We start from the raw sequence: 18,303 nt of genomic DNA on the forward strand, positions 1-18,303 counted from the left end.
TATAATAAAGATTAGGAAATTATTTTCTAAGTCACTATAAGTTCAGCTAGCTACGGTAACTATCTAAACTTCAAGAAATTTGTTGAATATCATAGCCATCTTCAGGAACAGTTGTATTGTAGGACAACAGAAATCTAAAGGAGAGGGAAATGTGACCAGTTGTATATACGTACCGTTAGTGTTGTTTTTCTGTGGAAAGAGAATGGAAAATTTGTTACTGAATGAATTGATTGTTTCATATTTTTCAAATTCAATTCATCTAAGACTCAGAAAAAGCGCAAAATTAGAATAAATATATTAATAAACCGATATGTAAATAAAGATAAATAAACAAGTAAACTTTATAAATAATTAAATAAATAAGTAGATAAATGCAACGTCCATTTGTAGTTCATAAATTTTAGTTTGTTTCAAATTATTTCGTTCATCTGTCTACGTGATCAATGAGCTAACTGAGCGATAAATATGTTGTGTCACTATGACCGTTAGCTAGCCAACACCCAGGTCAGTGAGGTCACCCTCAGAAATGACCAGTCACATCAAGCTTACAACCTGTTTCCGAACACCGGCGACCAGGCTGATTTGTGCTTTTCATCTGTTTATAAAAAGAATTCAAGTCGCAAGCTTGGTGTGACCTGAGCTTACAGGAATTCGAAAACAGCTGGACAAAATCAAACTGTAATAAGTGTTACACAATTTATTTTTTTCTCTATTATTGCTGATCTGATTAAGATTCTTTTCCGTACTTTCTTGTCGTAGGTTTGTCATCTACGTTACGTTGAAAATGTATGAATTTAACAGTGATGTCCAACAGTGATCAAAGTTCTCGTTGCTACAAATAATTTTCTTGTTACAAGATGTAGAAATGTCTATATCATAAAAGTGATATATTACACTATAATGCTTTAAAGAGATTTATTACTGGAGTAATATTTCCCCCCATAAATTGGTGATATTTCATGTAATTTAAGCATGTAAATTGGACATTTCTACATTCATTAGGTAATTCACAAACCTGTTTGAAAAATGCACCATAAGCCAACGGACAATTAGAATGATTTATAATGAATTACAGTAAGTCTAATTATACAGTAACGATTTATACGACATATATCTGTTCAGACACTACGGATTGTGATATTGCTTTGTTTCTCGTATTTTTTTTATCACAAATTCAAATGCAAGATAAGTGTTATATATTTGGTAAAACGTTCCTTGTGATTTTGCATTGACCATTTCTATTCTTGTTCTTCTATTTTCTATTTATTCTTTTCTTTATATTTCTTACATTCCTGTCTATGTTTTAGGCCTGTGGGCATTGCTTTACTGGAAGATAGTGTCTGTTTCTTCACTCTTACTTGTTTCATTCCGTTTAATAATTAATAAACAAGAGATCGAAACCTTTATTGGTACTACGTTTCGCTTGTTACAGCTTTTTCAAGTACAGACATGACACACACTCTGAGCACATATAAGCCAACAGGGAAGGAACTGGGAGAGGTTATCAGGGAGGGGTGGGTGGTAGGTGGAGGGGGAGGAGGGGGACGGGTGGGACTTGGTGGAGACAAAGGAGGACATTTCGGACAGTTTGTTGAAGTGGACTAAGGGGGACATTTCATACATTTATTTAATGCGGGTAACAGATGGATGATAGGAGGGGCGATGTTAAACATGCCTCTGTTCTGCTCAATGGTTTTGAAGCTTTGAATGGCGGCCGCTTCGAGGCATTTTCTCCTCACCCTGTCTGGTTCACTAAACAGAAGTTCTGCGTTATCCCAATCCATCAGGTGGTCGTTGGTGTTCCGGTGGATAACACAGGCGTTGGTGGTGATGTTGTTCCGGGAATCGTAGCGATGCTCCCGGATCCGGGTCTTCAGGTCACGGGAGGTCTCGCCGATGTATACTTTATCACATCCAGCACAGGGTATGCGGTAGACACCAGCGTTTTTTCCCCACATCTCGTCCTGGCTGTCACTCCTTCTTGAGAGCTCTTTGATAGTTCTGCTGGACTGGCCCACTACCTGAATGTTGCAACGCCCAAGTGTCCGGGTGAGGGTGGCGGTGACGCTGCTGGCTGGAAGGATAAGCCTCCTAGCTGGATCTTTTGTTGGTTCCCGCCCTTCCATTATTTTGAGTGCCTTTTTCTTACACTGGTGGATGATGCACTCTGGATATTTTAATTTCTGAAAATGCCTCGAAGCGGCCGCCATTCAAAGCTTCAAAACCATTGAGCAGAACAGAGGCATGTTTAACATCGCCCCTCCTATCATCCATCTGTTACCCGCATTAAATAAATGTATGAAATGTCCCCCTTAGTCCACTTCAACAAACTGTCCGAAATGTCCTCCTTTGTCTCCACCAAGTCCCACCCGTCCCCCTCCTCCCCCTCCACCTACCACCCACCCCTCCTCCCCCTCCACCTACCACCCACCACTCCCTGATAACCTCTCCCAGTTCCTTCCCTGTTGGCTTATATGTGCTCAGAGTGTGTGTCATGTCTGTACTTGAAAAAGCTGTAACAAGCGAAACGTAGTACCAATAAAGGTTTCGATCTCACAAGGTGTTTATTCTCACAGTCTTGTCGGCTTTTGCCATTGTGATTCATAAGTAATATTAATGATAAGTAATAACAGTAATAATGGTAATAGTAATACTAATGAAAATAATAACGATAATAATTATAGTAATAACAATATAGCAACCTTGCTAGATATATGGTTTGAAGTACTATTATTATCGAAAAATCTGGACAAATTTATCTCTACCACCATAAAAATATAGTTTAAAAAAGTAGGTGGTATGGGGTAGATATTCACTATTTTGAACCATTTGGTATAGAGTCCAAATCTTTGCTGAATGAAATGCTCTGGTGACATCTACTAAGAAGATCAAACATCCTTCCTATGGGAAGGGGATGTTATATAATTCTCTTAAATATCTTTCCTTCGCATTTATCTTATTATCATTACTATTTTTGTTATTATTATTATTATTATCGTTGTTACTGTTATTATTATATCATCATTATTATTATGGTTGTTGTTACTATCATAATTATTATTATCATAATTGTTATAGTTATTTTTATTATCATTATTATTGTTATCATTATTATTATTACTATTACTACTATTACAAGTATTATTATTATTATTACCACTACTACTGTTATTATTATTTATTATTATTATCATTTACATTACTGTAATCTACTTTACCTGGATCTCTGATGCGTCGCTTATGAAGGAAAATGCGACGACAAAAAGAAGAATAACGGAAGACATCTTGGTGAAGATATCTTCGCTACTCTCTCACTTTCCTTCCTCCTCTTTTTCTTTTTCGTTTTCTTTTTCCTTCCTTTATCTTTTCCCTCCTCTTCTTCGTTTTCTTTTTCGTCTTGTTCTTCCTTTTCGTCTCCTTTCCTCTCTTCTTCTTCTTCTTCTTTCTCTTCGGTTGCAACAGACGCTAAGGAGCGGCCCTGAAGACCTCTTTGCTTGACGGCTGCAAGAAGTCAGCGTACCCATGCCCGGTCGCCCCTTATATCAACTCGCCGCGCGCCGCGCCGCTCGCAGCAGCAGCAGCAGCAGCAGCAGCAGCAGAAAAAAGAAAGAGGTTACAATGGGACGCTAGGCCTGGCCTGACACGAAGTGGATGACTAGCATATAATCCCCTCACCATTTCTTCCTGTCCACTTCCTTCTTCCCACCTACCCCCCTCTTTCCCCCCTTGCCCCTTCCTTTCTCCCTTCTTTCCCCATACCCTCCTTTGCCCTTTCCTCCTACAAAGGATTACAAAGGCGGAGCATGCCGACAGAAGACCTTTTGATCCATAACTAGGTTGGATGCGGAAAAAAAAAATTATAATAACAATTAAAAATTATTATAATAAAGTAGATAATAAATAAAATAAATGCATAGGTATAGTTAAATAATAAACAAACAGGTGAATAGTAAATAATAATAAATTGACATAACTAATAATAAAAGAAAATCAAGCAAACAATAACGAGCAGACAAACAATAGCAAACAAATAAACAAATATTGTGAAAATAAAGGAAGGCATTACAGCATCTTGCATAGGTGTTTATCTATAGTGGTTCCCAAACTTTTTTCTGTCATTTCCCCCCTGCACGTGTATGAGGGAAAGAGTAGTTAAAACACACTGTGACTATTTACTAATTTATTTTTCAAATGTACATATATACTGATAAACAGGCATTCTCTCTCTCTCTCTCTCTCTATCTACCTCTCTCTCTCTCTCTCAGACATGAGAAAATTCATCTGAGATTTTTTTTAGTTCGTAGGTAGTATAATTATTTCCCCCCTGGTAGCTTCAAATTTCCCCCCAGGGGGGAAATTTCCCCCAGTTTGGGAACCCCTGATCTAAACGAACCTTAAAGCTTCGAACTGAACTACATTGCACTGCCTCTGCAGAAAGTTTATTCCATTCATTAACTACACGGTCGGCGAAGTTGTTTCTACCCACTTCCAAATTAAATCTATTTCCTGATCATTTGCGACCCCCCATCCTCTCTTCCCCCTTCCCCATTATTTTTAGGTGACGTTGCAACATTCCAATGCTTTGATATGAAATAGATATGAGGTATGACCATTGGAAAATACGAGACGGGACCCCACGAATGTTGTTTCTTTCCAAGCATGAACATAGAGTAACGTACAGACATAGGCTGTGAGCACAGACACAATTTTTCATTATTTGTTTTTCATATTTTGTTATATTCATGTACTTTTATAAATATGACAGACTGTTCCCTTGTTAAGAGAGAGAGGGGGGGATGGGGGTTTGACTAAACAGAAGATAGATCAATTTTATGGTAATTTTCGGATTTCACTCCAACCTACTAGTTTTTCAGTAGAATTCTAAGATATTCCCTCATCTATGTTAATATAATTGTAAACGGAGATATCTAATTATGAATATATAATATATATATATATATATATATATATTATATATATATATAAACTACACACTAACATTATATAAACTACACAGCTAACCTAACTTGAGTTTACCTTACCTAAACACAATTCATTTTACATAAATCAGCCATTATCAACCTAACCTAATCTGATATAACGTGATATAACCTAAGTTACCCTATCCTGAACTACGTAGACTAGCCTCATCTAACCTAAAATCGACAAGATCATGGTCACGTATTTGTTTTTAAAAATTAAACAGTGGGAGTGTTTTTATGCCTTTCCCTTTTTGGCTACCTCCCTTGAAAGGGGGAAAAAGCCTTGGTATATGTATGTAAAAATTAAACAACGTTATTATTGTTTCTGACTTTTTGTTTCAAATAATTTCCTTGAAGTTGATAAATCTCTAATAAAAAATAAAAAAAAGATTACCATCCAAAAATATATACCAGATGTGTTTTTATTTCCCACGGTAGAATGTCCTCATTTGCGAAGAATTTGCTATATAGATGAAGAATAATTTAGAACTTTAGAATATAGAAATAACATAATGAAAATAGATGTAGACAGCTTGAGTTGAAGACAGGGTAATTGAACAAAATAATAATTTAACTTAATGACAAAAATGCTGCCAATAGATCGTGTTATTGGGAATAACGAAAAATCGACATTGCAATTCACGAACTTTAAATAAGCTTCTATGTTGAGAAATAATAAAATCACCCAAACCTTTTAATATCAACACCGAATTTCATCTAATTTATCGGGCCTAGCTATATGTGTTGTGTGTGTGTGTGTGTGTGTGTGTGTGTGTGTGTGTGTGTGTGTGTGTAAAAATTTAAACACACAAAAACATATGTATATATATATATATATATATATATATATATATATATATATATATATATATATATTTTTTTTTTTTTTTTCCCTAAGTTTTGGCGTGGGACAGTAACGACCCTTTGCACACGAAATGCAGGGAGTGGAGGCGAAAGGGAGTGTGGGAGGAATTGGGGAGTGTTAATGGGGTTATATATATGTAATTGGGAGTCCGTTTTTGACTATCCCCCACACCCCTCATAAGGAAAATAGACCTATTCGCATGTATATCTTATTTTTTCTTAAGTACCAGGCAAATCTAGCTGAGACTATAGTTCCCATATAAAAAAAAATCGGGTCTTAATAATTTACTTTTACAGAGCTATACTGTACTTAAGTGAAGAAGAATAAAAAGAAATTTGATCATATGCCGCGCGAATCCCAACGACGACGTCGACCGTTAGGCATGTGCTCGAGGTTGGTGGGTCAGTCGAGGGGTGAGAGAGGGAGGAGCTATGAAGGGATCGGGAAGCGGCAGGCAGGCATGCAGAGAGAGAGCGAGGAAACATCGTAGGAATACACTGAAATTTAAAAGAAAATATTCCATTCCTACCAGATCCCGTTACATTTTTTTAATACAAGAATTTGTACCAGTATGGCAAAATAACATCTGATACAGAGTGAGGTGGAGAGAATGAAAAGATGACTCAGGTGAATAGGTCAACAAAATAAATAAAAACATGTTTTCCTTAGTTGAGTAAAATCGCCTACCGACAGCTAGAACAAGTTATTGCAATGTTACTGATATTGAATTAAATAATTCAAAACCTACATGAAAAGAAATTGTACGAATTTTGTGTGAGAATGAACGAAAAGAAAAGAAAAGAAAAGAAAAGAAAAGAAAAGAAGAAAGGAAACACGCGAGTCTTGCTCTTGCGTTGTCTCTGTCTGCCTGTCTGTCTGTCTGTTTGTTTCCTGAGATTACTGGAGAACGACCATGTACCATAAGCCAAAATATGTGTGATGATTTTCCGTTCTCTTGTGATGCAACTTTAAATTCTTAAGACTTTGGACCCCAGTGCTCTCACATCATCACTTGCACGTTAATTAGCTACAGCCAATTAAATTTACGAGTGTAGGTGTTACAGTGGTTCTTAACCCCTGGGTTGCGACCCATTTTATTGGGTCGCTAAGGGTTTGCAGAAAATAATTATTTTCCCACTACAAATTTATTATAATTATATACTGTTATAATTAAAATACATGATGCCTAGTTTTAGGATTCTAAGCAGACCATGATTAAATAATAAATAAATAAAACCCGCTTTTAAAAGCATAACCATATTACTAAAAAAAGACAATTCGTATATCTATGTAGGCTTGGGTCGCGATGCTTGATTTGTGCAAAATTTTGGGTCGCTGCCAAAAAGGTTAAGAACCATTGACTTTATACAGTTCCCGCTAGGTAGCTACGACACGCTTATCATCAGCTTTTCTTCGATAATAAAATAAAAAGAATATTTAGACTAAACTATGCTATCTGTGTCAATCGTGTCTACTGTCATATAATTTACATATATACACTTCAATTATTTACAGATATAATAATATCTTTAAAATACCGGAATAATAATTTCTGAACAGGGATTTTTTCAACTGTTCACATAATTACACACATTAACCTAGCAAATATATATTTACTTCTGTTAGTCATTTAAAGTAAATACAACACAATGTATATACACGAATAAAAATTACATCTTCAGGCTAAATCAAAGTTCATCACCTCGGCAATTGTAATTACTTCGAACTGTGTTCTTTTTATTATCTGCACTTCATGTGTGTTGATTCAATACCAAATAAACTTATTATTATTTCTATTATTATCATTATTATTATTATTATTATTATTATTATTATTATTATTATTATTATATAACTTATAATAACGTTACACTCATTGCTGTATATATTTTCATTCTCATGGTAAGATAGAAGACCTTCAAAAGGAGTTCAGTTATGGCAAGTCACAAGACCTGATCATACGGTGTCCAAACAATTTAAACCGTTTTTGTCAAGTAGAAAGAACAGATGCTAATTTTCTATACTCATTCTGGACATCTTATGATTTATCTTTGATGATGTCACTTAATTTGTTGTTCATGGTAACAAATGCCATACCGTTTCTTCTCCTATCATTCACTTGGATATTTTGAGATATATTTTCGATCTTCATATACCAAACACCAGAGCGTTTTATCGTTCTGTTTATAGAAACTTCCCACACCGAATGGGGTTTCCCCCTCAAACTCTTTATAGAGTATATGTTGTGTTGTTGGTGTGGGTAATTGTGTACGCTGCAGTGTTTCATAATGTATAGTATAGTATGGGGTTCAAGTGTTACATCATGGACAGCTATCTGCAATGCGGTCATCCAGTCGCTTCTTGTAACTTGTAAGGCTACGGACGCACGAGAGGCTGTTTAGCCGCTCAACCGCTGCGGCTGTTTAGCCGTTTTTATAGAACACACTACTTTTAATGGAATTGCGCGCATTAGTTACTTAACCGCTAATGCGCGCAATTCCATTAAAAGTAGTGTGTTCTATAAAAACGGCTAAACAGCCGCAGCGGTTGAGCGGCTAAACAGCCTCTCGTGCGTTTCATCCTTAAGGGTTGTCTGGTGACCGCACGGCAGCCTGGTCAGATAAACTGTCCTCACAGGGAAGAGAGGATTCAGAGGTATGGACATCAGGGGGCCAGGCATGCAGCAATGTGTTCCCCTTCAGTTTGTTGATGGAGCAGTGAATGATACTATTATGGATATACTTCTGGAGGTAGGTGTCTTGTGGTTGTGGAGGAAAAGAGGAGAGTATATGTGTGTGATATAGGTATTTAGGTGTTTTGATGTTTCTTGGCGTGTATGTGTATTCTACCATGTAGTGTAGGGGAGTAGAGGAAGGTTCGAGTCTGGTTTATTCAGGATTCGAACTCTGAGTAATGGCGATACATTTTATGAATTCAGAAGAATTCGAATTCATACTTGATATTGATTGAGGCTTTACAACCACGACCACAAACACACAAACAAAAACGTCATTTCACAAGTGGACAAATGACTTTACTAGAGTAAAATATATTACAAACTACATGGAATATTTCATTAATGGATTAATTTACATTAAGTGCACACGCACGTACACGCACGCACACACGCACACCCTTACACATACACAAACACACACATGTGTGTATACAATGAAGGAAAACCAATATCAACAAAGTTATTTTCTAGTTTGTACTAAAGATTCCCCTTTCAAAAAATCCTTAGATTATTCGGTTTAACGTCGCGAACTCCCCCTCTCAGGAGTCTAGGACTTTGCCCCTTACAGAGGGACTTTGTAGCGTGGAATTTATTGAATCCTGCCCTTGGACCAACTCGCTGGTGGCAGGGTTTGACCTACCGTCACTTTGACCTCCGCCGTAAATAGCGACGCTATAACCCGCTCAATTGTCCTCACTTCTCCCTTCCTCACCTCTTCTACTAGCCCGTCCCACGACCTTGTTGACCCGCAAAGAGGTACCATGGGGACACGCACCATCCGACCGCGTCGGATCGACCAAAGCTTCCTTGAGGTACACGGGTGAGACAAAGCCTCTTTGAGGAAACTCACGTGCAGTACCAGCATTGGCCCCAGCTATGACTAACCCACACCTCGGCCAGCCACGTGATGATGAACACTGGATTCTTTGAGGAACTCGCATCCCATACTTGGTGACTCAGCAGCATGAAAACATTTTGTGTCCGACTTCCCAGGCATCGGCTTTGACCTCGTACCAATTAAAGGCACAGATCATGATCTACCCGTGTATATAAAGACGAAGGCCGAAGAAGCAGATCGCCTCGGAGCATCACACAGTGAGCCTAGCTCGCTGCCTCCTTGGTTTCTCACCTCCTCCCCCTTCTCCCTCAAGCAGACCAAGTTGGGACACGACTTGAAACGCACAATCGTCACCTCCCTTGCCGTCTTTTCCATCCCCCTTTTCTCGGACTTAGAGCGAGCCCTATATTATCATTGACGCCCAACATTCATTTCTAAATAATCAAATTTTCTCCATTAGAGTTTGCCTTCAAACCAGCCTGATTTATCTCTGAGAATTCATTCGACCAATGACAGTCATCCTCATGGAGGAACGTGTCACAAATAAATGGGAACGTGTAAGCATATGTACAGCGTATTCTACGAGTTCTAAAAAGTAGCGAATGTTTTTTGCGTACCTAAAAGTAGCAACAGAGCGCCCAGCACTCTGACCCGTCAGCATCTTGGTAACTTCTGCTGTTGAGATTTTTTCAATTTATCTATTCATTTATTATTCTTTCGTTTATTCGTTTCTTTATTTATCTGTTTACGTCTTTCTGTGAGCAAATGGTGCTCGTCTATAGACTTACAGAAATAAGGCAAATATAAGCGGATTCTCGGTACAATGTTTGATCGGTTTCCTGAAAGTGAGAGGTAGAAAGGAGACGGCTCTTCTTCACAATAGCGTTCCCAGTTTTCAAGGATTTGGAGTAAAGAATGAGTTTGCCTTTGGTTTCTGGCAGATGGCACAGAACAAATCGTTAGTAGCACCGGTGTCATTCAAAGAATCCAACCCGGTCGTCGCAAGCATCGAACGCGGGTCCCTCTGGGCGTGAATCTCACGTTCTACCACTTTGCTACGTTCTAGGTGGCGGAATGGTACGCGTGTGAGTCGCGCACAAAGGGATCCGGGTTCGAAGCTTCGCGACGGCCTGGTTGGATTATTTAGTAAGATGATGGTAATGAAAGCTTCTGTGTTTTCTTTGTAATAGATAATCATGACCTTGTGAGAGAGGCAAGACGGAGGACTATTGATATCGAGATAACGAGAAAATATTCTTGGCCGAAGTGAACACTCGTTGAGGGTATCCGCTGCTACGGATAGAAACCCCCGTGGGTTGGCATTCGATCCCCAAACCGAAAATTACAAATCCAGTCATTGACCGTTGCTGGTGGGGTTTCTTTCTAGAAAATCAAATTAACCAATTGAATTTATTTTCTTAAGACTAACGTTCATCGAGTAGCTGTCTCTGAAGAAGGCAGACTGAATCCACAAGTGGCGGCGCATCAGCGTGGCCACGGGAAGTATATCTACTGCCTGAATCCACAGGAATCCACTATTCCAAACGTGATGAACAAATAAATAAGAAATAAATAGAACTATTCTACAAGTAGAGGGATCCATAGATCTTGATGAACACACATACTCACGTGAATTGAGGGCATACACGGAAAACCATATACATCAATCCTTTGATAACATTTGTTGATCTTCCTCCATTCCAATTTTTTAGCTCATTTATCCTCTCTTTTTTCTTTTGTGGTAATGGAGTTTGATGCCATCCATTCATTCCTTTTTGAATAAGGAGGAGAATCAAATTGGAAGTTACGAACATGCTAGTGACCAATAGCCTTCAGTACTTGTCCACACCTGTGCCGGACTCATGTCACAAACATGACCTCTTGGTTCAGAGCATATATACAGGGTGTTCCAAAAGTCCGGCTTGATATATATATATATATATATATATATATATATATACATATATATATATATATATATATATATACATACACACTGAATGGTTCCCAGTGATCAATTAAGATCTTTTTTCAACCACATATCACTTTTAATACCATACCATCGCAAACGAGACTGAGAATCGCTCGAAGGAGGCATCCGTTGGAAATTGAAACGTGGACGAGCCGAGGACTCGAACCCAGGTAACCCGTAACAAAGTTACATTGACGTAAACCAATACGCTATCAAGAGAGATAGCGTATTGGTTTACGTCAATGTAACTTTGTTACGGGTTAGCTGGGTTCGAATCCTCGGCTCGTCCACGTTTCAATTTCCAATGGATGCCTCCTTCGAGCGATTCTCAGTCTCGTTTGCGATGGTATGGAATTAAAAGTGATATGTGGTTGAAAAATATATATATATATATATATGTATATATATATTATATATATATATATGTATATATATATATATATCAGCGTGGTAAAGGTGGGGAGGTAAACACGGAGAGCTATTGTAGATTAGTACTGACGTTTCGTCCTCACCAGGACATCATTAAGGTACATGAGTCAGAGTCATGATACGAACGAAACGTCTGTAATTAATCTCCAACAATTCCTTGTGTTTACCTCACCACCGTACCACACCTCGATCTAACCTACATGAACAACCAACACACACACACACACACACACACACACACACACACACACACACACACACACAATTATATATATATATACATATATATATACATATATATATATATACATATATATATATACATATATATATTATATATATATACATATATATATTATATATATATATTCACTATTAACCCACTATCGGAGAAAAAAATGACGGATGTACAGGGAAACTGTATATTTCGACTACTATCTGTAGTCCTCTTCAGCAGAAGAGGACTACAGATAGTAGTCGAAATATACAGTTTCCCTATACTTCCGTCATTTTTTCTCCTATAGTGGGTTAATAGTGAACTTTTACATATGTGTTATAACATACCAATTTCCAATTGACGTCCATATATATATATATATATATGTAGTGGAGCAAATCGCTAGTAACAGCGACGTAACTCGCAATCAGGCCGTCCGGCCGTCGGGCAGCTTTGAACTCGGATTCCTCTGAGCGTGAGTCCCACGCTTTACCACTTCTCCACCCAGAACGTCATGGTCATAGTTCACCATGGCCGCCTGGAGATATGTCCCCGGAAGGCCTCCTGCGTGTACGATCTCCGGATTAGACGTAGCGACATGGAGCTCTCTCCGTCTTTCTCCGGATCCAGTCGGAGACTCTGGAGACCTGGGTGTAGATGGAGGGCTTGCTCCTCTCATCGGCGCAGAGTTCAGGCCACGAGCTCACGATTCCGATCTGGATGTAGCGCCCTTTAGCGTAGACGACCAACGGGCCGCCTTCGTCCTTCTGCAGGATAAAGAAGCAAAGTGGTCCTTTTAACCAAGACTGTGGTGTCAGAATCAAGGAGTCGGTGTATATATATATATATATATATATACATATATATATATAAATATATGTATAAATATATAAGTATATATATATATATATATATGTATATGTATATGAAGGTAGAAAAAGAAGTCACTGGTCTAGTTTCGAGTTTTTTTTTAGTTTATTCCTGATCGGTTTCACTCTATGCTTCTTCACATTCCTCTGAAGAAGCATAGAGCGAAACCGGTCAGGAATAAACTCAGGAACTCGGAACTAGACCCGTAACTTCTTTTTCCACCTTCATCAACTTGTCACAATGTACCAGTATATGTGTATATATATATATTCCATTAAAAAGTATATTATCTCTGTTTTAGCGTTGTTGGGGCGCGCAGTAGCCCAGCGGATACCATGTCGAACTCACGAGCAGGTGGTCGTGAGTTCGATTCCCGGGACCCGCTGTGTCCTATGTCACATTGGTTCCCGACAGCCCCGGCCAGGCGGGGAGGTGACCCAAACAACGGCCTAAAAAAACCCAACGGCTCGCCGTAACTGACAGGGCTTGCCCTACCAGGGGTTTTTCACTTCCCACATTGCGGGGGTGGGATGGTGAGGTGAGTTTCAGTTTTGTAATTTTTGTGTAATCTACACGGGATTTATTTGTTATACTAAAAGCCGAAATGGCATAGTTATAACGATAAAGACGAATTTGGTTAGTTTGAGTATAAATAAAGTCTGATGATTCACTTGGTAGTGATGAAAAGCCATTTTGAATTGAGAGCAAAAGTTAATGGTCAAACTCTCTTTAGAGAGGAATCGAACTCGGGCTAGTGACTCCAATAGTGACTCTAACACTCTCCCAACACTCCCATTATCATTATCATTTTTGTTGTGTTGTTGTTGTTATGTATATTATCATTAATCATATTAACTAATATCATCAACAACATTATTATTATTATTGTTACTATTATTACTATTACTATTATTATCATATATTATTATTACTATTATTACTATTATTATTATTATTATTACCACCACCACAATTTCTGTTATCATTTATCATCATCGTCATCGTTACCAAGAAGTGCAACAAGCACCACGAGGAGTGCAACCGGGTGCAGCCTACTCACCTGGCATGCGCTCCTCCTCCTGCTGTAGGTGCAGAGTTGCGTGTGGGGATGGAACTGTTTCTCTGTATCGTTGAGTGCAACCTTACACAAGTCGTCGTTCTGGATCTTTGTGTTGATCATCATCAGGTCTCGGGAGTCGCTAGGAGGTACTGTAAGGAGATTAGGAAAAATTATTATTAATAATAAATAATAAATAATAAATAATAAATAATAAACAATAAATAATAAATAAAACAATAATAATAACAATAACAATAAATAACAAACAATAACAAATAATAAATAAATAATAAATAAATAATAACAAATAACAATAAATAACAATAAATAACAATAAATAACAATAAATAACAATAAATAACAATAAATAACAATAAATAAATAACAATAAATAAATAACAATAAATAACAATAAATAACAATAAATAACAATAAATAACAATAAATAAATAACAATAAATAACAATAATAATAATAATAATAATAATAATAATAATGATAATAATAATAATAGTAATAATAATAATAAATAATAAAAAAAAATAATATAATAATAAAATAATATGATCATAAAATAATAATAATAATAAAATAATAATAATAATAATAATAATAATAATGATAAATAATAATAATAATAATAGTAATAATTGATAATAATAGTAATAATGATAATAATAATGATCAAACAAATAGATGAATAAAAAAACAAAAGAATATAAGAATGTAGGAGACTGCAAGAGACCTTAAGACCTACACTAGGCAGTTCCATGTCCTTTACCATCTGTCATCCCTGTCCATAAAGCTATCTAGTCTTCTCTTTAAACAACCGTTTCAGCGTTCACTACATGGTTACAGAAGAACATAAGAATGGGGGAGACTGCAGGAGACCATAAGGCCTACACTAGGTAGTTCCATGTTCCTTACCACTTGCCATCCCTCTCCATAAAGTTATCTACTATTCTCTTCAAGCAACCGATGGTTTTAGCACTCACTACAGGGGTACGAGGTCTCTGGGAGGGAGGGAGGGATGGAGGGAGGGATTGAGGAAGGGAGGTATTGAGGGAGGGAGGGATAGAGAGAGAGAAAGAGAGAGAGAGAGAGAGAGAGAGAGAGAGAGAGAGAGAGAGAGAGAGAGAGAGAGAGAGAGAGAGAGAGAGAGAGAGAGAGAGGATGAGAGAGAGAAAGTGAGAGGATGAGAGAGAGAAAGTGAGAGGATAAGAGAGAGAAAGTGGGAGGATAAGAGAGAGAGAGAGAGAGAGAGAGAGAGAGAGAGAGAGAGAGAGAGAGAGAGAGAGAGAGAGAGAGAGAGAGAGAGAGAGAGAGAGAGGGAGAGAGAGAGAGGGAGAGAGAGAGAGGGAGAGAGAGAGAGGGAGAGAGAGAGAGAGAGAGGGAGAGAGAGAGAGACAAAGAGAAGATAAGATAGATAGAGAGAGAGAGAGAAAGTGAAAGAGACGATGAGAGAGAGAGGGTAAGTGAGAGGCTAAGAGAGAGAGAGAGAAAGAGAAAGAGAAAGAGAGAAAGAGAGAAAGAGAAAGAGAGAGAGAGAGAGAGAAAGAGAGAGAGAAAGAGAGAGAGGGTAAGTGAGAGAAAGAGAGAGAGAGAGAGGACAAGAGAGAGAAAGAGAGGACAAGAGAGAGAGAGAAAGAGAGAAGAGAGAGAGAGAAAGAGAGGATGAGAGAGAGAGAGAGAGAGAGAGAGAGAGAGAGAGAGAGAGAGAGAGAGAGAGAGAGAGAGAGAGAGAGGATGAGAAAGACAGAGAGAATGATAAATACAGAGAGAGAGAGAATGAGAGAGAGAGGATGAGAAAGAGAGAGAGGATGAGAAAGACAGAGAGAGAGAGAGAGAGAGAGAGAGAGAGAGAGAGAGAGAGAGAGAGAGAGAGAGAGAGAGAGAGAGAGAGAGAGAGAGAGAGAGAGAGAGGATGAGAAAGACAGAGAGAGAGAGAGGATGAGAAAGACAGAGAGAGAGAGAGAGAGAGAGAGAGAGAGAGAGAGAGAGAGAGAGAGAGAGAGAGAGAGAGAGAGAGAGAGAGAGAGAGAGAGAGTGAGTCATAGAGAGTCCGAGATGGGAGTGTCGCCTGACTCCTCCCCTGAGCTCAGACGATGCGTCATTACAATAGATGTTCAAATAAATAAATAAATAAATGAATAAATAAATAAATAAATAAATAAATAAATAAATAATAAATAAAAAATTAAACACAATGACATGTCAATACTATCATTATCATTGTTATCATTACCATTATCAATTACTATTATTATTAGTGTTACTAATCATTCTCACTAGGATGACTATTACTATTACTAATTACTATCACTAATGTAATTGTCATCACAGCAGATAAACCCAAGGGGCTTCGATCAACTGAACAACCTCCTTAGTCCTGGATGGTCCTTACTCCCACTGTCTTCCCTTCTTTCCCGCCTTCCTGCCTTCCCACCTTACCGCCTATACCTGCCTTCCCTACCTTCCCTCTTTCCCGCCTTCCAGACTTACCTCATTACGTCCCTACCACCTACCTGCCTTCCCACCTCCTTCTTCCCTCCTGCCTTCCCTTCCCCCTCCTATTCTCCTGCCTTCCCACCTTCTTGCCCTCCTGCCTTCCCCTTCCTTCCACCTTACCACCTACCTGCCATCTCTAGCTCCCCACCTTCCTGCCTTACCTCCTTACCACCTACCTGCCTTCCCACATTCTTGCCCTCCGCCTTCCATCCCCCCTTACCAACCTACCTGCCTTCTCTAGCTTCCCCACCTTCCCGCCTCCCTGCATTCCATACCTTACCGCCTACCTGCCTTCTTTGCCCCTGCCTTCCCCTTCCCTCCTTACCCCTACCTTCCTACCCTACCACACTACCTGCCTTCCCTCCTTTCCACCCCTGCCTCTACCTGCCTTTCTACCTTCCCCCCCTACCTTCCCCACCTTCCTCCTGCTTCCCTAACCTTCCTACCTTATCGCCTACCTGCCTTCCCTACCTTCTCTACCTTATCCTCACCTGCCTTCCCTACCTCCTTACCACCTACCTGCCTACCACCTTCCCCCCTGCCTTACCTACCCTTATCGCCTACCTGCCTTCCCCTACCTTCACCTGCCTATCGCCTACCTGCCTTCCCCTTACCACCTACCTGCCTTCCCACCTTCCCGCCTTCCCCCTGCCTTCCCTCCTTATCCATACCTCTTGTCCCTTCCCTACCTACCTTCCCTACCTGCCAACCCACCCACCCCTTCCCACCCTTCCCCTTTCCTCCTTACCCTCCTTATCGCCTTCCCTACTTCTACCTTACGCCTACCTGCCTTTTTTCCTTTTTCCCGCCTTACCACTGAGGTGACGCCGTAGCCGTGGTGATGGAGTCTCCGACCCCTTTTCGTACTGATCACCATTTCGATAATCCTCATAAGAGCAACGTTGTACACCCTTGCGAGGACAAGAGGACAAGAAGGAAGAGGAAACAGTAAATATATTATTATTATTTTTTTTTTTTTTGAAGGACGGTTGGTTTGTGTATTTTTTTTTTTTTAGAGAAACATTAGAGGTTTAAGAGTCAGTCAGAGGCAGAGACGTCAATGTAATTGAGAGAGTAATGTCATTTTATAAAAAACATTCAAAGAGAAGAGTCAGAGAGAGTCAGAGAGTCAGAAGAAAGGAGTCAGAGAGAGAGTCAGAGAGAGAGTCAAAGAGAGCGACCCATAGAGAGAGAGAGAGAAGGAGAGAGAGCAGAGAGAGAGAGAGAGAGAAAGAGAGAGAGAGAGAGTGAGAGAGAGAGAGAGAGAGAGAGAGAGAAGAGAGAGAGAGAGAGAGAGAGAGAGAGAGCCAAAGAGTGAGTCTACTCACGTAGGTCTTGCTGTTGAACTGCGGGTTGGAAGTAGTGGTGCTTCCGCTTAGTTTGCTTGACTATGGCGCCGTCTTCCTCTCCAAGTTTGGTGATGCCAAAATAACTATAAGTTGATCTTGAGGCGAAGAGCTGGCCTCTGCAGTGACAATTGTTTTAATATATATGCTAATAAGAACACGGGTATGTGTGTTCACTTATGCAAAGTAGATCACTTGGAAAAAAGAAACTAACGAAGCAGAGCGCTTTCGTATATTACAACCAATTACAAAAATAATGGATGTAATATACGAAAGCGCTTTGCTTCGTTTTTTTTTTTCCAAGTGGTCTACTTTGCATATACATATATATATCACTGGTGAGAAATGTAGTTACACATTTGTATATCACAACTAACACCACAGTCTGACGAAAGAAGCGAAACTATGTTCCGATTGCTAACTGCAATCCTCTTCAGAAGAGGACTGCATTTAACAATTGAAATATATAGTTTTCGCTT

The sequence above is a fragment of the Oratosquilla oratoria genome, chromosome 40 (genome assembly GCF_046742065.1).
Source record: "Oratosquilla oratoria isolate Oo_2021 chromosome 40, ASM4674206v1, whole genome shotgun sequence".
Lineage (NCBI taxonomy): Eukaryota > Metazoa > Arthropoda > Malacostraca > Stomatopoda > Squillidae > Oratosquilla > Oratosquilla oratoria.